Here is a 24,132-nt window from a genome sequence, read left to right on the forward strand (position 1 = left end):
CCCCTGACCCCGACACCACACCCCGACCCCAAAACAGCACCCCGACCCCGACACGGCACCCCGACACCGACAGGACACCCCGACCCCCGACACCTCCCGAAAAGGTGTTCTTTGGCCATCCAGAGGCCGACGGGGTCATATATTTGTGAATTATTAGTTAGGTCATATATTTTTCGATTTTGTTATGAAAAACATCATATATAATTGTCTTGATCGTGTAGTTTTAAATGTGCAGTTGTTTCATCGCTGCGAGGTTTGGTGTTCGACGACCTCGCCGTGCGTTTGACAAGCTCTGCCCCTTCGTTCGTGGGTGAGCACAAATGACAAGTCCTCCTCCCCCATTAATTATTTGATCTATTCCGATGAAACTTGATAGCTAGCTATGTATGTGTCTTGAATCATCAGTATGCGTAACCAATATGTGTCTCCCGTTCGAAAGCATCATAGTTATAAATATGCATGCATTTGCATATATATAACCTTGATTCTTTCGAATTGTCCAACGCTATCCATGGACAACCCGAGTATGTGTAGATTGGGTTCGTTTTCCCATATGCTTTGCTCCGGATCCGACGCATATATTTCGTCAGTGCCTCCCCTGTTGTTCTCCGGGTACACATCCTCTCTGTTTATTGCAGAGACGTGTATCAGGAGAACAGTGGGGAGGTGCTGCCGAAATTTTGCGTCGGATCCGGAGCATAGCATGGGAAAATAAACCCAATCTACACATACACGGGTGGGATTAGGACCTATCATTACCTATTAGAGTGTAGGTTGCATGGACGTAATAAAATTGACAAAGTAGATCAACTGATGAATATATACATGGTGAATTACATATATAATTGTTGTGTGTCCAGTAGCTTTGAAAGTCAAGATGAGTGACCGTGCTTGGATGTATACCGGTCACACTGGTCAGAACAAATGGAGCGCTGAATGGTTCACAAAAACTAAGGGGTTTGTGCAAGCCGCATTTGCAAATGGCCAAAAGAAAACCTGGTGCCCCTGTTTCCGGTGCGGCAATTGGGAAAAGAAGACAGAGGCTGAAATGGGCAAACACCTGCAGAAGAGTGGTTTTACGCCCGATTATACAGTGTGGACATTTCATGGTGAGTCTGCCCAACGTGACCGAGCTGAGGTGGATCGTCGTCGCACCGACGAGCATGGTACCGGGATGGAAAACATGGTGCAAGGCTATGATGATGCTCGGGATTCGGACAAGGAGATGGAGGAATCTGCAAAGGCCTTCAATGAAATGTTGGAGTCTTCGAAACGTCCGCTCCACGAGCACACTAAGCTTTGTCAGTTGGATGCCATCACACAAGTAATGGCTCTGAAGGCTCAGTTCAACTTGGGCAGAGAATGCTATGACGCAATTATGACAGTATTTGGACGCTTTCTACCCAAAGGCCATGTAATGCCTGCAAACCTGTACCAGTCGGACAAAATCCTCCGTGCACTGAAGATGCCCTATGAGAAGATACATGCCTGTGAGAAAGAATGTGCCTTATTTAGGCTTGACTATGCGGACTTGAACTATTGTCCCATTTGCAAGTCTTCCAGGTATATTGTGGTAGACAACGGTATGGGTGAGAAGACACAGACCAAAATCCCCGTTACTGTTCTTCGGTATATGCCAATCGTACCAAGACTTCAACGTCTTTTCATGGTCGAAGAGACGGCCAGACAGATGACATGGCACAAAACAGGCAAAAGAACCGAACTAGATGCAGATGGGAATCTGATGATGGTACACACATCGGATGGTGTTGCGTGGAAAAAGTTTGATGAATTACATGCTGACAAAGCGGCAGATCTGAGGCATCCTCGAGTCGGCATCAGCACGGATGGGTTCAGTGTGTTTGGTATGACGGCAGCCCAATACAGTTGTTGGCCCGTATTTGTCTTTCCACTCAATCTCCCCCCGGACAGATTATGCAAAGAAAGAACATTTTCCTGACGTTGATAATTCCAGGACCCAACTATCCGGGCAAAAATATGAATGTGTACATGCAGCCGCTTAAGGACGAATTGCAAGAAGCCTGGGATAATGGGTTCAAGACATACGACGCATTTAGCAAACAGAACTTCATAATGCGTGTCTGGTACATGTACTCGACGCATGACTTGCCGGCGTATGCGCTATTCGTTGGTTGGTGTGTGCATGGAAGGTTATCGTGCCCCACATGCAAGGGAGCTCTTGAGTTTTGTTGGCTTCAGGCCGGTCGCAAGTTTTCTTGCTTCGACATGCATAGACAGTTCCTGGATCCTCGCCATAAGTTCAGGAAAGACAAAAAGAACTTCATCAGGGGAAGAGTTGTCAAAAACTCTGCACCACCTGCATTGACAGGCCAACAGACCCTGGATCAGGTAAACGCTCTCGAGCCAGATCCACAACGTCCAGGGTACTTCAAGGGGTATAATACTAAGCATGCGTGGACTCACAAAACATGCTTATGGGATCTGCCTTACTTCAAAGACCTCCTTTGCCCACACAACATCGACGTGATGCACACTGAGAAGAATATCGCTGAGGCACTTTTTGGTACATTGTTCGGCATAGATGGGAAGTCAAAGGATAATACTAAGGCTAGAGTCGATCTGGAGGCGCTATGTGATAGGTCGTTACAAAACATGAAAGAACCGAAAGGAAAGCAGAACTGGACGAAGCCAAAGGCATGGTTCAATCTTGGAAGGCCAGCTATGAGCGTGGTCTGAGGTCTTCCATTCCAGACGCACCTCTCCGCCGAGCGTTGCTGGACAGTATGGCCACACCGCCGGGCCCTTCTTCGTCGACCGCGGTGCCCAGCAGGGGACGAGCTCGAGGTAGGAAGAGAGGAGGTGGGGCACGTGGTCGTGGGAGAGGAGGTAGGGCTACGGCGCCTTCCTCGCCGCCACCCCCGGCTGTTTCATCCGAGCACGTGACTGCTAGGGTGGACTCGTCCGAGGAGGAGGCTACACGGACTCCGGTCCACGAGCCTCCGGTCCACGGGTCTTGGGCCCACGAGCCTCGGGTCGACTGGCCTTCGGCCCACGAGAGTTCGGCCCACGTGACCCCGGAGGAGCACACGTCCGGATGGGGTACCTGGCCGGATCAGCCCGAGAAGCCGAGTGGCCATGCTGATGATGGTGGGGAGCCGACTGATCTTGAGGAGGAGGGGGGCACCGTCTACCAGCGTGGTGCTACACGGCTCCCGTCCGTGCCGGTGACCCGCGAGAAGAGGTGGTTGATTTTCCCTGATGGGGAGAGGTACGTAAGTGCATTTAATATTTTTGTACCTTGTGCATTCACGTTTTTTCAAATAACTAATGCGTTGGCCTTGTCATGCTGCAGGGGTTGGGACCACCATCATAGTGTCCGCCGGCCCAACTCCGTCCTTGGAGTTCTTTGCCGGCAAAACTTCCCGGGGTTTGTCACGTTGCCTGGTGAGGGTCGGCTTCCAGAGCTTGGATTGAGCTGGGAGCACTACGTGGCTGCCCCGGCCCAGCCGGATGAGATTATCGACGGTGTCGTGTGCGACACGAGGGCAGACATGGTGATCAGAAAGTTTTGGGTAATTTCTCCTTTACACATTTAAAAATCTTCAACTAGCTAGTTATTAATTGTACTAATCAATATTGTCTCATTTGATTGCAGACATTCTACAGGTGTGAGCAGGGATACGAGGAGGACGCGGCACATGTTATCGAGAACGTCTGCAAGCGCCTACTCCAGAACTTACGGCACGAGGCTCGGGTGCAGGCTGTTCGAGACTACTACGCCTTGCGTGGTATCAAGAAGACCAAGCCGGCGTGCCGCGGTAAGTTCCTGAGTAAGGAGCAGTACATGAAGGTAATTCTTAAGGCCTTCTCTACTTAAGTTCCTTCATTTAGTAATTCTTAGCCATAGCGCTCAAGTTTCTATTTGCTAACTTAGGCGCCTCCGAGATGGTGTGCGGATCGGATGGATTGTTGGGAGGTGTTGGTCGATGAGTGGTGCTCTCCACAATGGCTAGCCCTCCACAACGAGGCCAAGGACAAACGTGCCCAAATGGAAGGTGTGCCACACCATCAAGGCAGCTCCAACTTATATCAGTTCGGGCGCAACTGGGTATGTGGTTTGCTTCATGATTCATGCAATTCATTCATCATGCTAGCTTGAGCCCTTTAATTACTAATTTTCATTGTTTCTTTCTTTCAGGCACGCTACAATAAGGCGGATAAGGTGCCAGAGGTGTACGACCTGTATGCCATGGCCCACACTGCCTCTTTCAAGAAAGTCAAGGCTTTCTCTCAGTCTGACCTCGATGATGCAAACAACTTCACCAACATCTCCTCCCACGACAAGCTCGTGAGATATAGAGATGAGGGGAAGGCGAGGAAAGGGGAGGACTTTAACCCGAGCCAGGGTCCCATTGATCCAGAGCTGTTGATGATATCTGGTGGCGGGAGGTCCCATGGCTCCATAGCCATTGGAGATGGACTTATCCGTTGTCCTAGCACTCTCCCAGAGATCAAGGCGCGCCAGTCGAGCTCCGCTCCTGAGATAAGGCCTCGTGAACGGCCAGTGCAACTCGCCATCAAGGTTAGTGATACGTACTCAGTTATCTTTCTCCATTACATTCTGTGCGCTTCCATCAATGATTACAAATGGTCATGTGAGTGGTGTTGCAGGCTGCTATACAGAGTGAGAGAGATAGAACGGAGAAACTTCTGGCGGAGGCGGCGGAGAGGCAGCGGGAGTTGGAGGAGAGGACGACAAAGATGATGGAGGAGGAGAGGGCATGGAATGACATGCAAGCAAGGGCCATGTACGAGCTCCTTGTGGTAAGTTTCTTCTGCAGATTAGCCAAAACATTCATGTAGTGTTTGTCTCATTACTAACTAGTATGACTGAGTCGTCAAAACCAAATGTGCAGTCTGTGTGCGAGAAGACAGGTCAGACCGCTCCGCCGATGCCAGTGATTGCTCCTGGGACCACGATGAGTTTTATTGAATGGACATTACTTGCTAGTCTTAACATTTGAGAGTCATCATGCTAACAAGACATTGGAAATGATCTTTGGTGCAGCGTAACTCCAGACAAGCATCGCACGATCCTTCTCCAGCTACCGACACGAGCCACCCCGCTCCTACACCTCCTACATCTTGGTAAGTTTATCTAGTGTTTTGCTTAACACATGCATAAAGACCTAGACTTAGCTTTATTTCCTCCAATGCTTACCATAATGACCTAGACTTAGCTTCTTCACCTCCAAAATGACTTAATAAGCTTACTGACCTCCAAAACCATCCATTTTACCTAAGTTAGCTCTAAAACGATCTGTACTTAGCTTTGTTTCCTCCAAAATGACCAAAGTTAGCTCTAATATGCTTAGTTAACTAGGTTTGCTCAATAATGACATGTACTTAGCTTACTTATGTCAAAAATGGCATAATTAGCTTAGTTAGCTCATAAACGATCCATTTTACCTAAGTTAGTTCTAAAATGATCCATTTTACCTTACTTAGCTCATAAACGATCCATTTTACCTACGTTAGCTCTAAAATGACCCATTTAACCTTACTTAGCTCATAAATGATCCATTCTACCCAAGTTAGCTCTAAAATGACCCATTTTACCTAGGTTAGCTCCAAAATGATCCATCTTACCTAGGTTACCTCTAAAATGATGCATTTTACCTAAGTTTGCTCATAAGCGATCCATTGCACCTAGGTTAGCTCATAAACGATCCATTTCACCTAAGTTAGCTCACAAATGATCAATTTCACCTAAATTAGCTCATAAATGTCATATATTCTTCTTCTTCTTCATTTTCTTCTTCTTCTTCTTCTTCTAATCTTCTTCTTCTTCTAATCTTCTTCTTCTAACTTTCTTATTTCCTATTTTGCAGAATTCATTCACTTCACGGAAGCTTGCATAGATGGAGTGCTTGTTTGGATGAACTATGTTTCCTTTGTATCTATGAACTATGCATGTATGGTAGGATGACACTATTGTAATATGTATGGTTGGATGCATGTATGTCGTACTTGCTATGTATGGTTGATGGAACTATGCATGTATGATGAAATTATATGTGTTGGATATCTCATATGTTTGCTGTGAACTTGCCATGTGAAAAAAATATATGTATCATCTATTTTCTGTGAAAATGGTTGGGTATATGAAGAAACAGAGGCAATGCAGGCTCTTTGCCGTCTGCCACTGACGGCAACGGGCTCTTTGCCGTCTGCCGCTGACGGCAAAGAAGCCACGTGGCATCCAGCTGTGCTTCCTAGGAGCTGACCCATTTGGTCAGTTTGCCTACAGTGGCAGACGGCAAAGACTTTGCCGTCAGTGGCGGACGGCAAAGAACCTGCCATGTAGTGACGTATAGATGACATCATACGGCGGACGGCAAAGACCCTAGAAATTTTGCCGTCAGCAGCGGACGGCAAAGGCCTTCTGTTAGCCACTTAACGGACTGACAGCGCAATTATTGCCGTCCGCTCTCTTTGCCGTCCCCCGCGCTCTCTTTGCCGTCCGCCGCAGACGGCAAAGACTTTGCCGTCAGTAGCAGACGGCAAAGTAGCTGTTTACCGAAGCCTACTTTGCCGGAGCCTTTTGCCGTCCGTGGCTGACGGCAAAGGCCTTTGCCTTCCGCCGTTCGGGCCTTTGCCGTCCGCCGTGGCGGACGGCAAAGTAGCTGATTCCTGTAGTGATGGTATAAGCACATGAAACATATATAAATTCAGATTTATGATATTCAATTCATTCAACCATTTACTCATGGAATATAAGTGAAGCACAAGAGTAAATGACAAACTAATCCAAAAACATATAAGTGAACATCAATGAGTAGTCAAATAATTATTTAGCTATGTGAGGACTCTCTCTCATTTAAGTATTTCAGATCTTAATATTTTATTCAAGTAGCAAGCAAATCCTAATAAAATAAAATGACGGTCCAAGCAAAACACTTATCATGTGGTGAATAAATATATAGCTCCAAGTAAGGTTACCGATAAACGAAGATGAAAGAGGGGATGCCATCCGGGGCATCCCCAAGCTTAGGCTCTTGCCACTCCTTATTTCGTAGTCCATCGGAACTTCACCCAAAACTTGAAAACTTCACAACAGAAAACTTGTATGCTCCGTTAGTATAATAAAGCAAACCACCACTTAGGTACTACTTTGAACTCATTCTAAATGTATATTGGTGTTATATCTACTGCATTCCAACTTCTCCATGGTTCATACCCTCTGATACTACCCACAGATTCATCAAAACAAGCAAACAACATAATGAAAACAGAATGTGTCAAAAATAGAATAGTTTGTAGTAATCTGGAAACTTCCTATACTTCTGTAACTCCAAAAATTCTGAAAAATTAGGACGACCTGGGATTTTTATATCAATCTTGTGAACACACAAAAATAGTAGGTATAAATGTTGGGTTGTCTCCCAACAAGTGCTATTATTTACCACCCCTAGCTAGGCATGATGATTTCAACTCTGCACACATAAAAGATAAGAATTGAAACATAATGAGAGAATCATGAAGCATATGTCTAGCACATTTTAAGTCCAACCCACTTCATATGCATAGGTGTTTTGTGAGCAAACATTTTATGGGACCAAGAATCAACTAGCATATGAAGGTAAAGCAAGCGAAACTTCAAGATTTTCAGCACATAGAGAGGAAACTTGATATTATTGTAATAAGCAAAAGCATATATCCCTCTCTCATAATAATTTTCAGTAGCATCATGAATGAATTCAACAATATAACTATCACTTAAAGCATTCTTTTCATCATCCAGAAGCATAGAAATTTTACTACTCACCAGATAAGCAAAATTCTTCTCACTCATAATAGTGGGAGCAAATTCAACAAAATAACTATCATGTGAGGCATAATCCAATTGAAAATTAAAATCGTGATGACAAGCTTCATGGTTATCATTATTCCTTATAGCATACATGTCATCACAATAATCATCATAGATAGCAACTTTTTCTCATAATCTATTGGACCTCATCCAAAATAGTGGAATCAGTACTAAACAAAGTCATGACCTCTCCAAATCCACTTTTATCAATATTGTGAAAAGATTCAGCACTCTCCAAAATAGTGGGATAATTATTTCCTAGAGTTGACACTCTTGCAAACCCACTTTCATCAATATAATCATCACAAATAGGAGGCGTGCTATCATTATAATAAATTTTCTCATCACAACTTGGGGGACTAAAAATATCATCTTCATCAAACATAGCATCCCCAAGCTTGTGGCTTTGCATATCATTAGCATCATGGATATTCAAAGAATTCATACTAACAACATTGCAATCATGCTCATCATTCAAAAGTTTAGTGCCAAACATTTTATAGACATCTTCTTCTAACACTCGAGCACAATTTTCCTTTCCATCATTTTCATGAAAGATATTAAAAAGATGAAGCATATGAGGCAACCTCAATTCCATTTTTTGTAGTTTTCTTTTATAGACTAAACTAGTGATAAAACAAGAAGCTAAAAGATTCAATTGCAGGATCTAAAGATATACCTTAGAGCACTCACCTCCCCGGCAACGGTGCCAGAAAAGAGCTTAATGTCTACTACGCAACCTTCTTCTTGTAGACTCGTGTTGGGCCTCCAAGCGTAGAGTTTTGTAGGATAATAGAAAATTTCCCTCAAGTGGATGACCTAAGGTTTATCAGTTCACGGGAGGCGTAGGATGAAGATGGTCTCTCTCAAACAACCTTGCAACAAAATAACAAAGAGTATCTTGTGTCCCCAACACACCCAATACAATGGTAAATTGTATAAGTGCACTAGTTTAGCGAAGAGATGGTGATAAAAGTGTAATGTGGATAGTAGATATAGGTTTTTGTAATCTAAAAATATAAAAACAGCAAGGTAACTAGTAACAAAGTTAATCAAAAACGGCATTGCAATGCTTGAAAACAAGGCCTAGGGTTCATACTTTCCCTAGTCCAAGTTCTCTCAACAATGATAACATAATTGGATCATATAACAATCCCTCAACTTGCAACAAAGAATCACTCCGAAGTTTCTATTGGAGAACGTAGGATGAAAATGTGCATCAACCCTATGCATAGATTACCACAATGTCACCTCGGGAATCCGTGAGTTGAGTGCCAAAACATACATCCAGTGAATCAATAGAACTTCCCATTGTCACCACAGATATCCCATCCCAGTGTTCTCAAATCCAATACTCAATCCAACATAACGAAACCTCAGAGAGCAAGACTCAATTCATCATAAGAAGATAGAGGGGGAGAAACACCATATGATCCAACTATAATAACAAAGCTCACGGTACATCAAGATCGTGCCAAATCAAGAACACCAGATCATAATCAAACACATAGCTACCGTTATATACCCTCAGCCCCGAGGGTGAACTACTCCCTCCTTGTCATGGAGACCACCGGGATGATGAAGATGGCCACCGGTGATGGTTTTACCCTCCGGCAGGGAGCCGGAACGGGCTCCCGATTGGTTTTTCGTGGCTACAGAGGCTTGCGGCGGCGTAACTCCCGATATAAATTTATTTCTGGAGGTTTTGGGATTTATAGGAGGTGTTGGCATCGGGGACAAGTCGAGGGGGCCCGCGAGGTGATGATAAGGCAGGGGGTGCGCCCTAGGGGAGCGCGCCCCCACCTTTGTTGTTGCCTTGGGACTCCTCTTTGATATCTTTTTGTTCCAGTATTTTTTATATTTTCCAAAAATATTCTCCGTAAATTTTCAGCCCGTTCCGAGAACTTTTACTTCTGCAAAAAAAACACCACTGTAGTTCTGCTGAAAACAGTGCCAGTCCAGGCTAGTTCTAATCAAATCATACCAAAATCATACTATAAAATTATTGTAAACATGGCATGAATACTTGATAAATTGTAGATACGTTGGAGACGTATCAACATCCTGTTCATCGGGAGGGTCTGGCGTACCGCAAAACAGAGGAAGCGGACTTGTATTGGAGCGCTACGATCGAAACAGGGGTCCTGTTCGTCGGGAGGGGTGTTCACAAAACATCATCATAGATGTGTACGAGAGAGATGAACAGGACCCATGTTTCAACCGTAGTGCTCCAATACAAGTCCGCTTCCTCCATTTTGCGGTACGCCAGACCCTCCCGATGAACAGGATGTTGATACGTCTCCAATGTATCTATAATTTATCAAGTATTCATGCCATGTTTACAGTAATTTTATAGTATGATTTTGGTATGATTTGATTAGAACTAGCCCGGACTGACACTGTTTTTAGCAGAACTACGGTGGTGTTTTTTTTGCAGAAGTAAAAGTTCTCGGAACGAGCTGAAAATTTATGGAGAATATTTTTGGAAAATATAAAAAATACTGGAACAAAAAGATATCGGAGAGGAGTCCCGAGGCAACCACAAGGGTGGGGGCGCGCTCCCCTAGGGCACACCCCCTGCCTTGTCATCACCTCGTGGGCCCCCTTGACTTGTCCCCGATGCCAATACCTCCTATAAATCCAAAAACCTCTAGAAATAAACCTATATCGGGAGTTCCGCCGCCACAAGCCTCTGTAGCCACGAAAAACCAACCGGGAGCCCGTTCCGGCACCCTGCCGGAGGGGGAAACCATCACCGGTGGCCATCTTCATCATCCCGGTGGTCTCCATGACAAGGAGGGAGTAGTTCACCCTCGGGGCTGAGGGTATGTACCGGTAGCTATGTTTTTGATCTTGATCTGGTGTTCTTGATTTGGCACGATCTTAATGTACCGCGAGCTTTGTTATTATAGTTGGATCATATGGTGTTTCTCCCCCTCTATCTTCTTATGATGAATTGAGTCTTGCTCTCTGAGGTTTCGTTATGTTGGATTGAGTATTGGATTTGAGAACACTGGGATGGGATATCTGTGGTGACAATGGGAAGTTCTATTGATTCACTGGATGTATGTTTTGGCACTCAACTCACGGATTCCCGAGGTGACATTGGGGTAATCTATGCATAGGGTTGATGCACATTTTCATCCTACGTTCTCCAATAGAAACTTCGGAGTGATTCTTTGTTGCAAGTTGAGGGATTGTTATATGATCCAATTATGTTATCATTGTTGAGAGAACTTGGACTAGTGAAAGTATGAACCCTAGGCCTTGTTTTCACGCATTACAATACTGTTTTTGCTTACTTTCGTTACTAGTTACCTTTCTGTTTTTATATTTTAAGATTACAAAAACCTATATCTACTATCCACATTACACTTTTATCACCATCTCTTCGCTAGACTAGTGCACTTATACAATTTACCATTGTATTGGGTGTGTTGGGGACACAAGAGACTCTTTGTTATTTTGTTGCTGGGTTGTTTGAGAGAGACCATCTTCATCCTACGCCTCCCGCGAACAGATAAACCTTAGGTCATCCACTTGAGGGAAATTTTCTATTATCCTACAAAACTCTACGCTTGGAGGCCCAACATGAGTTTACAAGAAGAAGGTTGCGTAGTAGACATTAAGCTCTTTTCTAGCGCCATTGCCGGTGAGGTGAGTGCTTGAAGGTATATCTTTAGATCTTGCAACTGAATCTTTTAGCTTCTTGTTTTATCACTAGTTTAGTCTATAAAAGAAAACTACAAAAATGGAATTGAGATTGCCTCATATGCTTCATCTTTTTAATATCTTTCGTGAAAATGATGGAAAGGAAAATTGTCCTCAAGTGTTAGAGGAAGATGTCTATAAAATGTTTGGCACTAAATTTTTTAATGATGAGGATGATTGCAATGTTGTTAGTATGAATTCTTTGAATATCCATGATGCTAATGATATGCAAAGCCACAAGCTTGGGGATGCTATGTTTGATGAAGATGATATTTTTAGTCCCCCAAGTTGCGATGAGCAAATTTATTATAATGATAGCACGCCTCCTATTTGTAATGATTATATTGATGAAAGTGGGTTTGCAAGAGTGTCAACTCTAGGAAATAATTATCCTAGTATTTTGGAGGGTGTTGAATCTTTTCACAATATTGATAAAAGTGGATTTGGAGAGGTCATGACCTTTTTTAGTAATGATTCCACTATTTTGGATGAGGTCCAATAGATTATGAGAAAAAGTTGCTATCTATGATGATTATTGTGATGACATGTATGCTATAAAGAATAATGATAACCATGAATCTTGTCATCACGATTTTAATTTTCAATTGGATTATGCCTCACATGATAGTTATTTTGTTGAATTTGCTCCCACTATTATGAGTGAGAAGAATTTTGCTTATCTGGTGAGTAGTAAAATTTCTATGCTTCTGGATCATGAAAAGAATGCTTTATGTGATAGTTATATTGTTGAATTCATTCATGATGCTACTGAAAATTATTATGAGAGAGGGATATATGCTTTTGCTTATTACAATAATATCAAGTTTCCTCTCTATGTGCTGAAAATCTTGAAGTTTCGCTTGCTTTACCTTCCTATGCTAGTTGATTCTTGGTCCCATAAAATGTTTGCTCACAAAACACCTATGCATATGAAGTGGTTTAGACTTAAAATGTGCTAGACATATGCTTCATGATGCTCTCATTATGTTTCAATTCTTATCTTTTATGTGAGCATAGTTGAAATCATCATGCCTAGCTAGGGGTGGTAAACAATAGCAGTTGTTGGGAGACAACCCAACATTTATACCTACTATTTTTATGTGTTCACATGATTAGGCTATTGTCTTACTCATGTTTTATAGCTTTTGTTTCAATAAAGTGCCAAGTAATACCTTTGGGATGGTCTATGGTGATAGTTGATTTGATCTTGCTGAAAAATAGAAACTTTTGCGCCTAGTAAAATAATTTTCATTTCTTACAAAAGCGTGATAAAATACTGATTCTTCTTGCACAAGATTGATATAAAAATCCCAGGTCGTCCTAATTTTTCAGAATTTTTGGAGTTACAGAAGTATAGGAAGTTTCCAGATTACTACAAACTATTCTATTTTTGACACATTCTGTTTTCATTATGTTGTTTGCTTGTTTTGATGAATCTGTGGGTAGTATCAGTGTAGCAACCCGACCCGAATGGATCAAGTGCTCTGTCCTCAGGTGTCATCCCTGGATCAGTAATGCTGACACCACATAGTACATCGAAGGATTTATAGCAGAGTGGCAATCACACACTTATTCCATCGTTGTCTCAAAGAGAACTTATTACAATAAATATGGCTTAAGGCCATCTAATAACGATAACAGCGGAAGACTCGGAAGATAAATGGGTCCATCAACTCCAACGCCATCACTGAGTATAGAACCACGACCTAAAAGCACCTTACTCGTCGTCTGAAAAGTCTGCAACATGAAAGTTGCAGCCCGAAAACGGGTCAGCACATGGAATATGCTGGCAAAGTAACACATAGAGAGTAATGGAATGAAACAGCTATACTATATGCATATATGGCTGGTGGAAAGCTCTATGGTTACAGTTTTGCATAAAGCCAATTTTTCCCTACTGCAAAGGAATAAATTTATTTAACTATCATGGTAGTTGTTAAACATCGAGAATGGTTGACAGCATTCCGATCCCAATTAAGTGAACAATTAAAACCCAACAACATTAATTAGAAGTAACATGATAAGATTCACATGATATTCAAGTACTAGATACTCAAGTTGTCCATAACCGGGGACACGACTAATCATGATTAGTTTGTACACTCTGCAGAGGTTTGCGCACTTTTCCCCACATGACTTGATCGCCTCCTTTTGTTTTCTCGCACTACATGGTGTTTGAGAAACGGATGACCGAGACATAGTCTTTCAGAAGCGCTAGAACCTTACATGTGGGGTAGACCGTACCACCTACAACCCCTACATCTGCTAGTCCACCCTAGGGATGGCAATGGGTACCCATTACCCATGTACCCTGTGGGTAAAAACTCTATTAGGGTAAGGGTATGAAACAAAAAATTACCCATGGGTACTTAAATGGGAAAATATCATACCCATCGGGTAGAGAGGGTACGGGTATGGGATCGTATAACCCATACCCACGTACCCATGTACCCATCTAAAATGTTGATAGGTGGGTTTCCGTTAATATCCCAATGTATTCATTTCCCCTTCTAAGCACGCTAGGTAAAAACTCTAACGTGTATTCAAATTATTTCTATAATTTATCATGATTTCGTGAACTTAAAGTGTATGCATGTGTTGTTATTTATGATTATGTGTTGTTGTTTAACATTTTTATATGTCACTTTATATGCAAGTACTTTTATTTATGAGAATATATTGTTGTTACAATATGTTGTTGTACATTGTTGTTTAAGATGTGTTGCTATTAATAATTTATGATTATATGTTGCTTTTTACAACTATTTTCTACTCAATTGATGTGTTGTAAACGCGGGTATTTTTACCCGCGGGTACCCATATACCCTGTCGGGTGCCGGGTACGGGAAAAATTTGTACCCTTGACGGGTATGGGTATGGGTGATGGGTAAACTCACGGCGGACGGGTAAGGGTATGGGGTAGCTCCACCCGTACCCATACCTTGCGGGTGCCATCCCTAGTCCACCCCGTAAGAGTTCGCACAACTTAGTCAACTATGCCAGAGCCCATAGTAGAATGTGGCTGCACATGGAAGTTTCTAGCATGAATTATCTTATGATCCCTTTGACCCTGGGTGGCGGTCCAAAATAAAACAGGCAAGTCCTGATAGACATCAGGTGCCTCAATCCACCCAGATGTGTGTTTAAGTGGCCACCTTAGATAAACCATTGAAAATTATCAACTCACATCTATCATGGATATCACTCACCCAATCCACGTCTACTAGCATATCATGGCATAATAAGCAAACGTAGAAGTAACTCCCAAAGGTTTCATAATAATACAGGTGATAGGTACTACCTCATCTACTTCCCATCCCACAGTTTAATTAGATCCTAATCATGCAATGTGTGAGGATTGATCTAATGCAATAAAACATGGGTTGTAGAAAAGGTACGATCAAAGTGTTACTTGCCTTGCTGATGATCCACGAGACCTAGGGTTTCGAAGGAACAGGCGGCGCAATCCGGGTGATCTATCGCAGACAAACAACAAGCACACAATAAGTACTCATCTAATGCACAGGTAAAACTCGAACAAGAGAACGAACTAGAAAGTTCAACTTAAGAACTCTGGTTGCAAAGAAAGAACAAACCGAACAGACGACGGAAAACCAAACGGCGGAAGAAAACAACTCGGTTCTAGCAAGTTGAAACTAGGTCAAATTTTACCGAGGCAAAAACTTGTTTAAGTTGATTAGACGGAACGGAAGTTTCGAAACGAAACTCCAGGCGCTTGAATCACCTGATTCCGATAAACAAGCGAGAAGAAAGACTAGAACGAAGATCGGATCTGAGATCACGATCGCGGAATAAATCCAACGAAAAGAAAAAGAAGAATGATTAAACGAACGGGCGTCGTTAACCGGGAAAAGAAAATCGGTGATCACGTTCGTTGAGACGAACGGTCCGAAAGAAGAACGAAAACCGATCTAGGGTTTTTGGAAAAGAAACCGAAAAAGAAACGAAAAACCGATCTAGGGTTTCGGAAGAAAACCGAAACGAAAAACCGGAAAGAAAACGGGAACGGTTTAGAAAAGAACCGGAACGGTTTAGAAGAAAAACCGAACTGAGGGAAGAAAAAGAGACGCGGCGTGGGGCAACCTTGGCGAGGGTCTCCGGTGAACGGCGGCGTAAGGCGGCGGCGGCGACGTAGGGCGGCGGTGGCGGCGATGTAATGCGGCGGCGGCGGCTTAGGCGCGGGGCGGCGCGGCTAAGGCGGCGTCTTGGGGCTGCGTGCTGCTGCTTGCTGCGGCTTAGGAGGAGAGGGGCTTGGGATTTTGGTGTGAGGAGAGGGGGGATTTGGGGTGTATTTATATTGGTGAGGGGAGGGGGTTTTCTTGGGGTAGGGGACAAGAAATAGAGTAGGAAAAGGAAAACGAAACAAAGGAAAGAGGGGCTAGAACCGGCCTTGAGTCTCTCTGGGACTCGGCCTGAGCGAGGGGAGGCGGCGGCTGGCGCCTGGCGCCTGGCGTGCAGCGCTGCTGGGGGCGGCGGCTGGTTGGGCCTTTGGCCCGGCTGGCCTGCGGGAGTTCCTCTTTTTTTTAAATGGTTACGCGCGCAGAAAAAAAAACAAAAAGAAAACTATCCGAACTCCGAAAAATCTAAAGTAAATTTTCCCCGACTCCTAAAAAATGAGTCGAACAAAATGAACTTTACTCCGGACCTAATATGAAATTTTGGAAACACGCATTTTCCCTATCCAAATAAAACGCAAACAAAAAAACTCCGGCAAAACCAAAATTGATCTATTTATTAAATCTTCATTTTTCCTAAATTTGGGAAAGTCGTATTATTCCCTCTCTCATATATTTTGACACCGGAAAAATAATTGAAGATAAAATAAATAAATCAAATGATCCTCTTTTCAAAATTTGAGAAAACTCAAATATGAAAATAACAAAATCTCCAACTCTCTCCGAGGGTCCTTGAGTTGCGTGAAATTTCTAGGATCGAGCAAAATGCAAGAAAATATGATATGCATGATGATCTATGTATAACATTCCAAATTGAAAATTTGGGATGTTACAAACCTACCCCCCTTAAGATGAATCTCGCCCTCGAGATTCGGGTTGGCTAGAAAATAGGTGAGGGTGGTCCTTAAGCAAATCTTCTTCTCTCTCCCAGGTGGCTTCATCCTCTAAATGGTGGTTCCACTGAACTTTGCAAAACTTGATAACCTTGCTGCGAGTAACTCTACTGGTATAATCAAGAATCTTGACTGGCTTCTCCTCATACGTTAAGTCGTCCTTCAACTGAATCGCTTCGAGTGGCACGGTATCTCTTAGCGGTACCTCCGCCATCTCGGCATGACATTTCTTCAGCTGAGAAACATGGAATACATCATGAACTCCTGACAGCTCCTCTGGTAATTCCAACTTATAAGCGACTTCTCCCATACGTCGCAAGATCTTATACGGTCCAACGAAACGCGGTGCTAACTTTCCCTTAACTCCAAAGCGCTTAACTCCTCGAAGTGGGGATACTTGAAGATAAACTCTGTCTCCAGTTTCGTAAATTGTCTCCTTGCGTTTAGAATCTGCGTAGCTCTTCTGCCTGGACTGGGCTACCTTGAGCCTATCGCGAATCAACTTAACTTTCCATTCATACTCCTTAATCAAATCCGGTCCAAAGAATTGACGGTCTCCAACTTCGTCCCATGACAACGGTGTCCTGCACCTCCTTCCGTATAAAGCTTCAAAAGGTGCCATCTTCAAACTGGTTTGGTAACTGTTGTTATAAGAAAACTCTGCATACAGCAAGTTGTCGTCCCAGCTAGATCCATAATCTAGTGGACAAGCTCTCAGTGTATCTTCCAAAATCTGATTGACTCTCTCGGTCTGTCCATCCGTCTGTGGGTGAAAAGCTGTGCTGAACTCTAGTCTGGTTCCCAAAGTTTCATGCAACTGATTCCAAAACTTTGAGGTAAATTGGGTTCCTCTATGTGATACAATACTCCTCGGAACTCCATGCAAACAAATGATCCTTGTCATGTATATCTTTGCCAACTTAGCACTGGTGTAAGTGGTCTTAACTGGAATAAAATGTGCTACCTTCGTCAAACGATCAACTACTACCCATATCGAGTCATAGCCTGCTTTTGTCCTGGGTAGTCCTGTGATAAAATCCATGCCTATCTTATCCCACTTCCATTCAGGTATCGGCAATGGTTGTAACAATCCTGCTGGCTTCTGATGCTCTGCCTTTACTCTCTGACATACGTCACAAACTGCTACATATGCTGCAATATCCTTCTTCATTCCGGTCCACCAGAATGTTTCCTTTAAATCCAAATACATCTTGGTATTCCCTGGGTGAATCGAATACGGTGAATCATGTGCCTCTTGCAAAATCAACTTCCTGATCTCCGGGTCATTTGGCACATAAACACGGTCTACAAACCATAGGGTGTCGTGCTCATCCTCACGAAATCCCTTTGCTTTTCCTTCATTCAATTTCTCTTTTATAGCAGCAATCTCCTTGTCAGATTTCTGAGCTTCTCTGATTTTATCCATCAATTTTGACTGAATCTCCAATGCTGCTACATAGCCTCTCGGAACTATTTCCAAACATAGCTCACGAAGGTTTTCTGCTAACTCCTTGGGTATTTTCCCCGTCATTAGAGTATTGACATGGCTCTTATGGCTCAATGCATCAGCTACTACATTAGCTTTTCCGGGATGGTAATGCAATCTCATATCATAATCCTTGATGAGCTCCAACCATCTCCTTTGTCTAAGGTTCAACTCCTTCTGAGTGAAAATGTACTTCAAACTCTTGTGATCCGTGTACACCTCACAATGATTTCCAATGAGGAAATGTCTCCACGTTTTCAATGCATGCACTACGGCTGCTAACTCCAAATCATGCGTAGCATAATTCAACTCATGAGGCTTCAGTTGTCGTGAAGCATACGAAACAACTCTTCCTTCCTGCATAAGCACTGCTCCAAGTCCTCGACGTGAAGCGTCGCAATACACCTCATAATCCTTGTTCTGATCTGGCAAAATCAATACTGGTGAGGTAACCAAGCGTTTCTTCAACTCCTAGAAACTAGCCTCACATTCCTCAGTCCAATTGAACTTAGTATCCTTCTTCAACAATTCAGTCATAGGCTTTGCAATCTTTGAAAAGTTCTCAATGAACCTCCGGTAGTATCCTGCGAGTCCAAGAAAACTCCGGATCTCTCCAACTGTCGTTGGTGCCTCCCATTCGGTTACGGTCTCAACCTTTGTGGGGTTAACTGCTATACCTTCTTCGGATATAACGTGTCCGAGGAATCCAACTTCCTTTAACCAAAACTCGCATTTGCTGAATTTGGCATATAATTGATGTTCCCTTAGTTTCTCCAAAACCAAACGCAAATGTTCCTTATGCTCCTCTTCATTCTTTGAATAAACCAGGATGTTATCAATGAACACTACGACGAACTTATCGAAAAACTCCATAAACACTTTGTTCATCAGGTTCATAAAATAGGCAGGTGCGTTAGTCAATCCAAATGACATAATGGTATACTCATACAGTCCATATCTTGTGGTGAATGCTGTCTTAGGTATGTCCTGCTCTCAAATCTTCAATTGATGGTACCCTGATCGCAAATCGATCTTGGAAAACACTTTAGCTCCTTGGAATCGATCAAACAGATCGTTGATCATTGGCAGTGGGTACTTGTTCTTGATGGTTACTTCATTTAATCCCCGATAATCTACAACCATCCTTAATGATCCATCCTTCTTTTCCACTAGAAGTACGGGTGATCCCCAAGGCGAAGAACTTGGGCGAATGTAACCTTTATCCAATAACTCCTTAATCTGATTCTTAATTTCCACCAAATCCTTTGCTGGCATCCGGTACGGTCGCTTCGATATTGGGCCTGTACCTGGCAATAACTCAATCAAAACTCAATGTCTCTATCCGGTGGCATGCCTGGTAATTCCTCAGGAAATACATCAGGAACATCCTTTACCACTGGTACTTCTTCTTGCACAACTCCTGTTAGGCAGTTTACTTGTGTCCTGTTTGGCACATGCCGGGATACATACTTGATCCTTCTTCCTTCTAGTGTGGTAAGCAAAATTGACTTACTAGCAAACTCAATATTACCTTCATACTTTGATAACCAATCCATGCCTAATATCACATCCAATTCTTTAGATTCCAATACTATTAGGTCTGAGGGAAAAACGTAGTTTCCAATCCTTAATGGTAACCGATCACACCATCGTCTAGCCATAAACTCCGCTCCTAGTGAGCTTACTAACATGGGTGACCTAAGGGCTTGGGTTGGCAGGTTATATTTATCCAAAAATCCCCTTGATATGTATGAATGCGATTTTCTAGTGTCAAAAAGAACAAGTGCAGTAAATGACTTAACCAAAAACTTACCGATTACTGCATCGGGCTGATCTTCAACCTCCTCCACATTAACGTGGTTCACCTATCCCCTATTGAAAGGGTTCGGCTTCTTCCCTGAGCTTCCATTGCCATTTCCATTCTGGCCTTCGGGACAGTCATTGGCATAATGCCCAGTCTTGGAACACTTGAAACATGTGACTTGACTCAGATCTCTCTTGGTTGGGGTCGATAGGGTGGTCCGGTTCTGGCCGTTGCTTCCTCCATTCCCATTACCATTCTTGTGGCCATTATGGTTGTGCGAGCTACCTCCTCCATGGGTGTGCTGAAACTGAAATCCCGGTTTAGGGGCAAAACGGGGCTTCTGCTGGGCTCCAGAGTTATACTTCCCTTGTCCATACTTCCTCTTACGGTTCTCAATCTGCTGTTGCTTTCCTTCAATCATGATGGCACGATCTACCAACTCCTGGTAGTTGTTGAAACTCGCTACCATCAACTTCATGCTTAGTTCATCATTCAGTCCTTCCAGAAACTTCTCCTGTTTAGCTGCATCTGTAGCAACGTCATCTGGGGCATAACGTGCTAACTTGCTGAAATCGTCAACATACTGGCCAACTGTCCTTCCTCCTTGGCGTAAGTTGCGAAACTCACGCTTCTTCATGGCCATAGCTCCTGCTGAAACATGGGTAGTGCGGAAAGCTTGCTGAAACTGATCCCATGTGACAGTGTTAACTGGGTAAGTGGCTATGAAATTCTCCCACCATGCTGCCGCGGGTCCGTCAAGCTGGTGAGCGGCAAACTTCACTTTCTCACCATCCGTGCATCCTACAGTGGTCAACTCCCTTCCTATCTTGCGGAGCCAATCGTCTGCTACTATTGGCTCGGTGCTACTGGAAAACACCGGCGGATTCAGCCTAAGGAAACGGGCTAAGTGGTCAACAGGTGGTGGTGGTGGGTTGTTGTTGTTGTTGTGCTGGTTCTGGACTAACATCTGCATCAATTGATTCTGTTGCTGGATCAACTGAGTGAGCTCCGGTGGGAATCCATTTTCACGTCTCGGAGGCATCTGAGGGTTTAGAAAAGACGAGAATTAAGAATAGAGTGAGGTCTAAAGGGAAAACACTACCCCAATGCACATGAGCAAATGCACACAAAATCACTTCATTCAATCAAACAAGGGCTTACAAACGGTCTAACTATCGCAAAAGTGCTCGAACTATTGTGTTTACAGGGGGGAATGCTACTACTATCTGGTGGTCATCTAGAAATTTGAACCGGTGGTAGACTCCATGATATCTGCTCCAGCTTCGTCTTCAAAGTCGGGTTCACTTGGATCCGAATCGGTGTCGTCGATGATGATGTAGTTGTCCGGACATGCGACGTACATGTCTTCCTTCCTGGATGCTAACTTCCCCTTGAGTTCTTCAATCTCCTGCTTAAGATCGCCATTGTGTCTCGCTAGAGCTACGATCTCGTCCATGTAGTCCTTGCGTGTAGACTTCAGTTCTCCTTCTAGCTCGATGATCCTTGCCTTCGCATTCTTCAACTCTATCATATCATTGCACATCTGATTCTCATGGCATCGAATGTGCTGGTTTAACTCCTGGATGAATGATGCAATGGATCTATCCTTCTTGGTGCTGACTAACTCCCATTGTTCATCTCGGCGTCCACAAATCTGGTAGATAGTGTCCTTGAGGTCTTCTTGGTAAACTTCTCCAATGCGTCCTATGGTGATATGGGCTGCCATGCTCCTTCCCAGACTCCAGGTTGGTGCATTGAAAACACTATCTATAGGCTTCGTGATTGGCGCGAATGTTCTTCCTGGAACGTGAGCTTGAATCTTCCAGCGCTCCTCTTCAGGCAGAGTGGCGTTGAAGGTTCCCGTGAAGCTTGGTAATCCAATGTTCAGGTACTTGGTGACTTCCTTCAGGTGAAATTCAAAAGGTGTGCCTTCATCCGGTTGAGCGTACTTAATCTTCACGTTCGTCATCCTAAAAGAGTAGAAAAGATGAGGAGTTAGAAAATGAGAAGAGAATGGTGATCTATGGCTTTATCTTAGTGGTCGTGTCCTACAGTCAGTGTGTGCTCTGATACCATCTCTGTAGCGACCCGACCCGAATGGATCAAGTGCTCTGTGCTCAGGTGTCATCCCTGGATCAGTAATGCTGACACCACATAGTACATCGAAGGATTTATAGCAGAGTGGCAATCACACACTTATTACATCGTTGTCTCAAAGAGAACTTATTACAATAAATATGTCTTAAGGCCATCTAATAACGATAACAGCGAAAGACTCGGAAGATAAATGGGTCCATCAACTCCAACGGCATCACTGAGTATAGAACCACGACCTAAAAGCACCTTACTCGTCGTGTGAAAAGTCTGCAACATGAAAGTTGCAGCCCGAAAATGGGTCAGCACATGGAATATGCTGGCAAAGTAACACATAGAGAGTAATGGAATGAAACAACTATACTCTATGCATATATGGCTGGTGGAAAGCTATATGGTTACAGTTTTGCGTAAAGCCAATTTTTCCCTACTGCAAAGGAATAAATTTATTTAACTATCATGGTAGTTGTTAAACATCGAGAATGGTTGACAGCATTCCGATCCCAATTAAGTGAACAATTAAAACACAACAACATTAATTAGAAGTAACATGATGAGATTCACATGATATTCAAGTACTAGATACTTAAGTTGTCCATAACCGGGGACACGGCTAATCATGATTAGTTTGTACACTCTGCAGAGGTTTGCGCACTTTTCCCCACATGACTCGATCGCCTCCTTTTATTTTCTCGCACTACATGGTGTTTGAGAAACGGATGACCGAGACATAGTCTTTCAGAAGAGCTAGCACCTTACATGTGGGGTAGACCGTACCACCTACAACCCCTACATCTGCTAGTCCACCCCGTAAGAGTTCGCACAACTTAGTCAACTATGCCAGAGCCCATAGTAGCATGTGGCTGCACACGGAAGTTTCTAGCATGAATTATCTTATGATCCCTTTGAGCCTGGGTGGCGGTCCAAAATAAAACAGGCAAGTCCTGATAGACATTAGGTGCCTCAATCCACCCAGATGTGTGTTTAAGTGGCCACCTTAGATAAACCATTAAAAATTATCAACTCACATATGTCATGGATATCACTCACCCAATCCACATCTACTAGCATAGCATGGCATAATAAGCAAACATAGAAGTAACTCCCAAAGGTTTCATAATAATAGAGGTGATAGGTACTACCTCATCTACTTCCCATCCCACAGTTTAATTAGATCCTAGTCATGCAATGTGTGAGGATTGATCTAATGCAATAAAACATGGGTTGTAGAAAAGGTATGATCAAAGTGTTACTTGCCTTGCTGATGATCCGCGAGACCTAGGGTTTCGAAGTAACAGGCGGCGCAATCCGGGTGATCTATCACAGACAAACAACAAGCACACAATAAGTACCCATCTAATGCACAGGTAAAACTCGAACAAGAGAACGAACCAGAAAGTTCAACTTAAGAACTCCGGTTGCAAAGAAAGAACGAACCGAACAGACGACGGAAAACCAAACGGCGGAAGAAAACAACTCGGTTCTAGCAAGTTGAAACTAGGTCAAATTTTACCGGGGGAAAAACTTGTTTAAGTTGATTAGACGGAACAGCGGTTTCGAAACGAAACTCCAGGCGCTTGAATCACCTGATTCCGATAAATGAGCGAGAAGAAAGACTAGAACAAAGATCGGATCTGAGATCACGATCGCGGAATAAATCCGACGAAAAGAAAAAGAAGAACGATTAAACAAACGGGCGTCGTTAACCGGGAAAAGAAAATCGGTGATCACGTTCGTTGAGACGAACAGTCCGAAAGAAGAATGAAAACCGATCTAGGGTTTTCGGAAAAGAAACCGAAAAAGAAACGGAAAACCGATCTAGGGTTTCGGAAGAAAACCGAAATGAAAAACCGGAACGAAAACCGGAACGGTTTAGAAGAAAAACCGAACCGAGGGAAGAAAAAGAGACGCGGCGCGGGGCAACCTTGGCTAGGGGCTCCGGCGAACGGCGGCGTAAGGCGGCGGCGACGACGTAGGGCGGCGGCGGCGATGTAATGCGGCGGCGGCGATGTAATGCGGCGGCGTCGGCTTAGGCGCGGGGCGGCGCGGCTAAGGCGGCGGCTTGGGGCTGCACGCTGCTGCTTGCTGCGGCT

The sequence above is a fragment of the Triticum dicoccoides genome, chromosome 4A (genome assembly GCF_002162155.2).
Source record: "Triticum dicoccoides isolate Atlit2015 ecotype Zavitan chromosome 4A, WEW_v2.0, whole genome shotgun sequence".
In the NCBI taxonomy this organism is placed as follows: Eukaryota; Viridiplantae; Streptophyta; class Magnoliopsida; order Poales; family Poaceae; genus Triticum; species Triticum dicoccoides.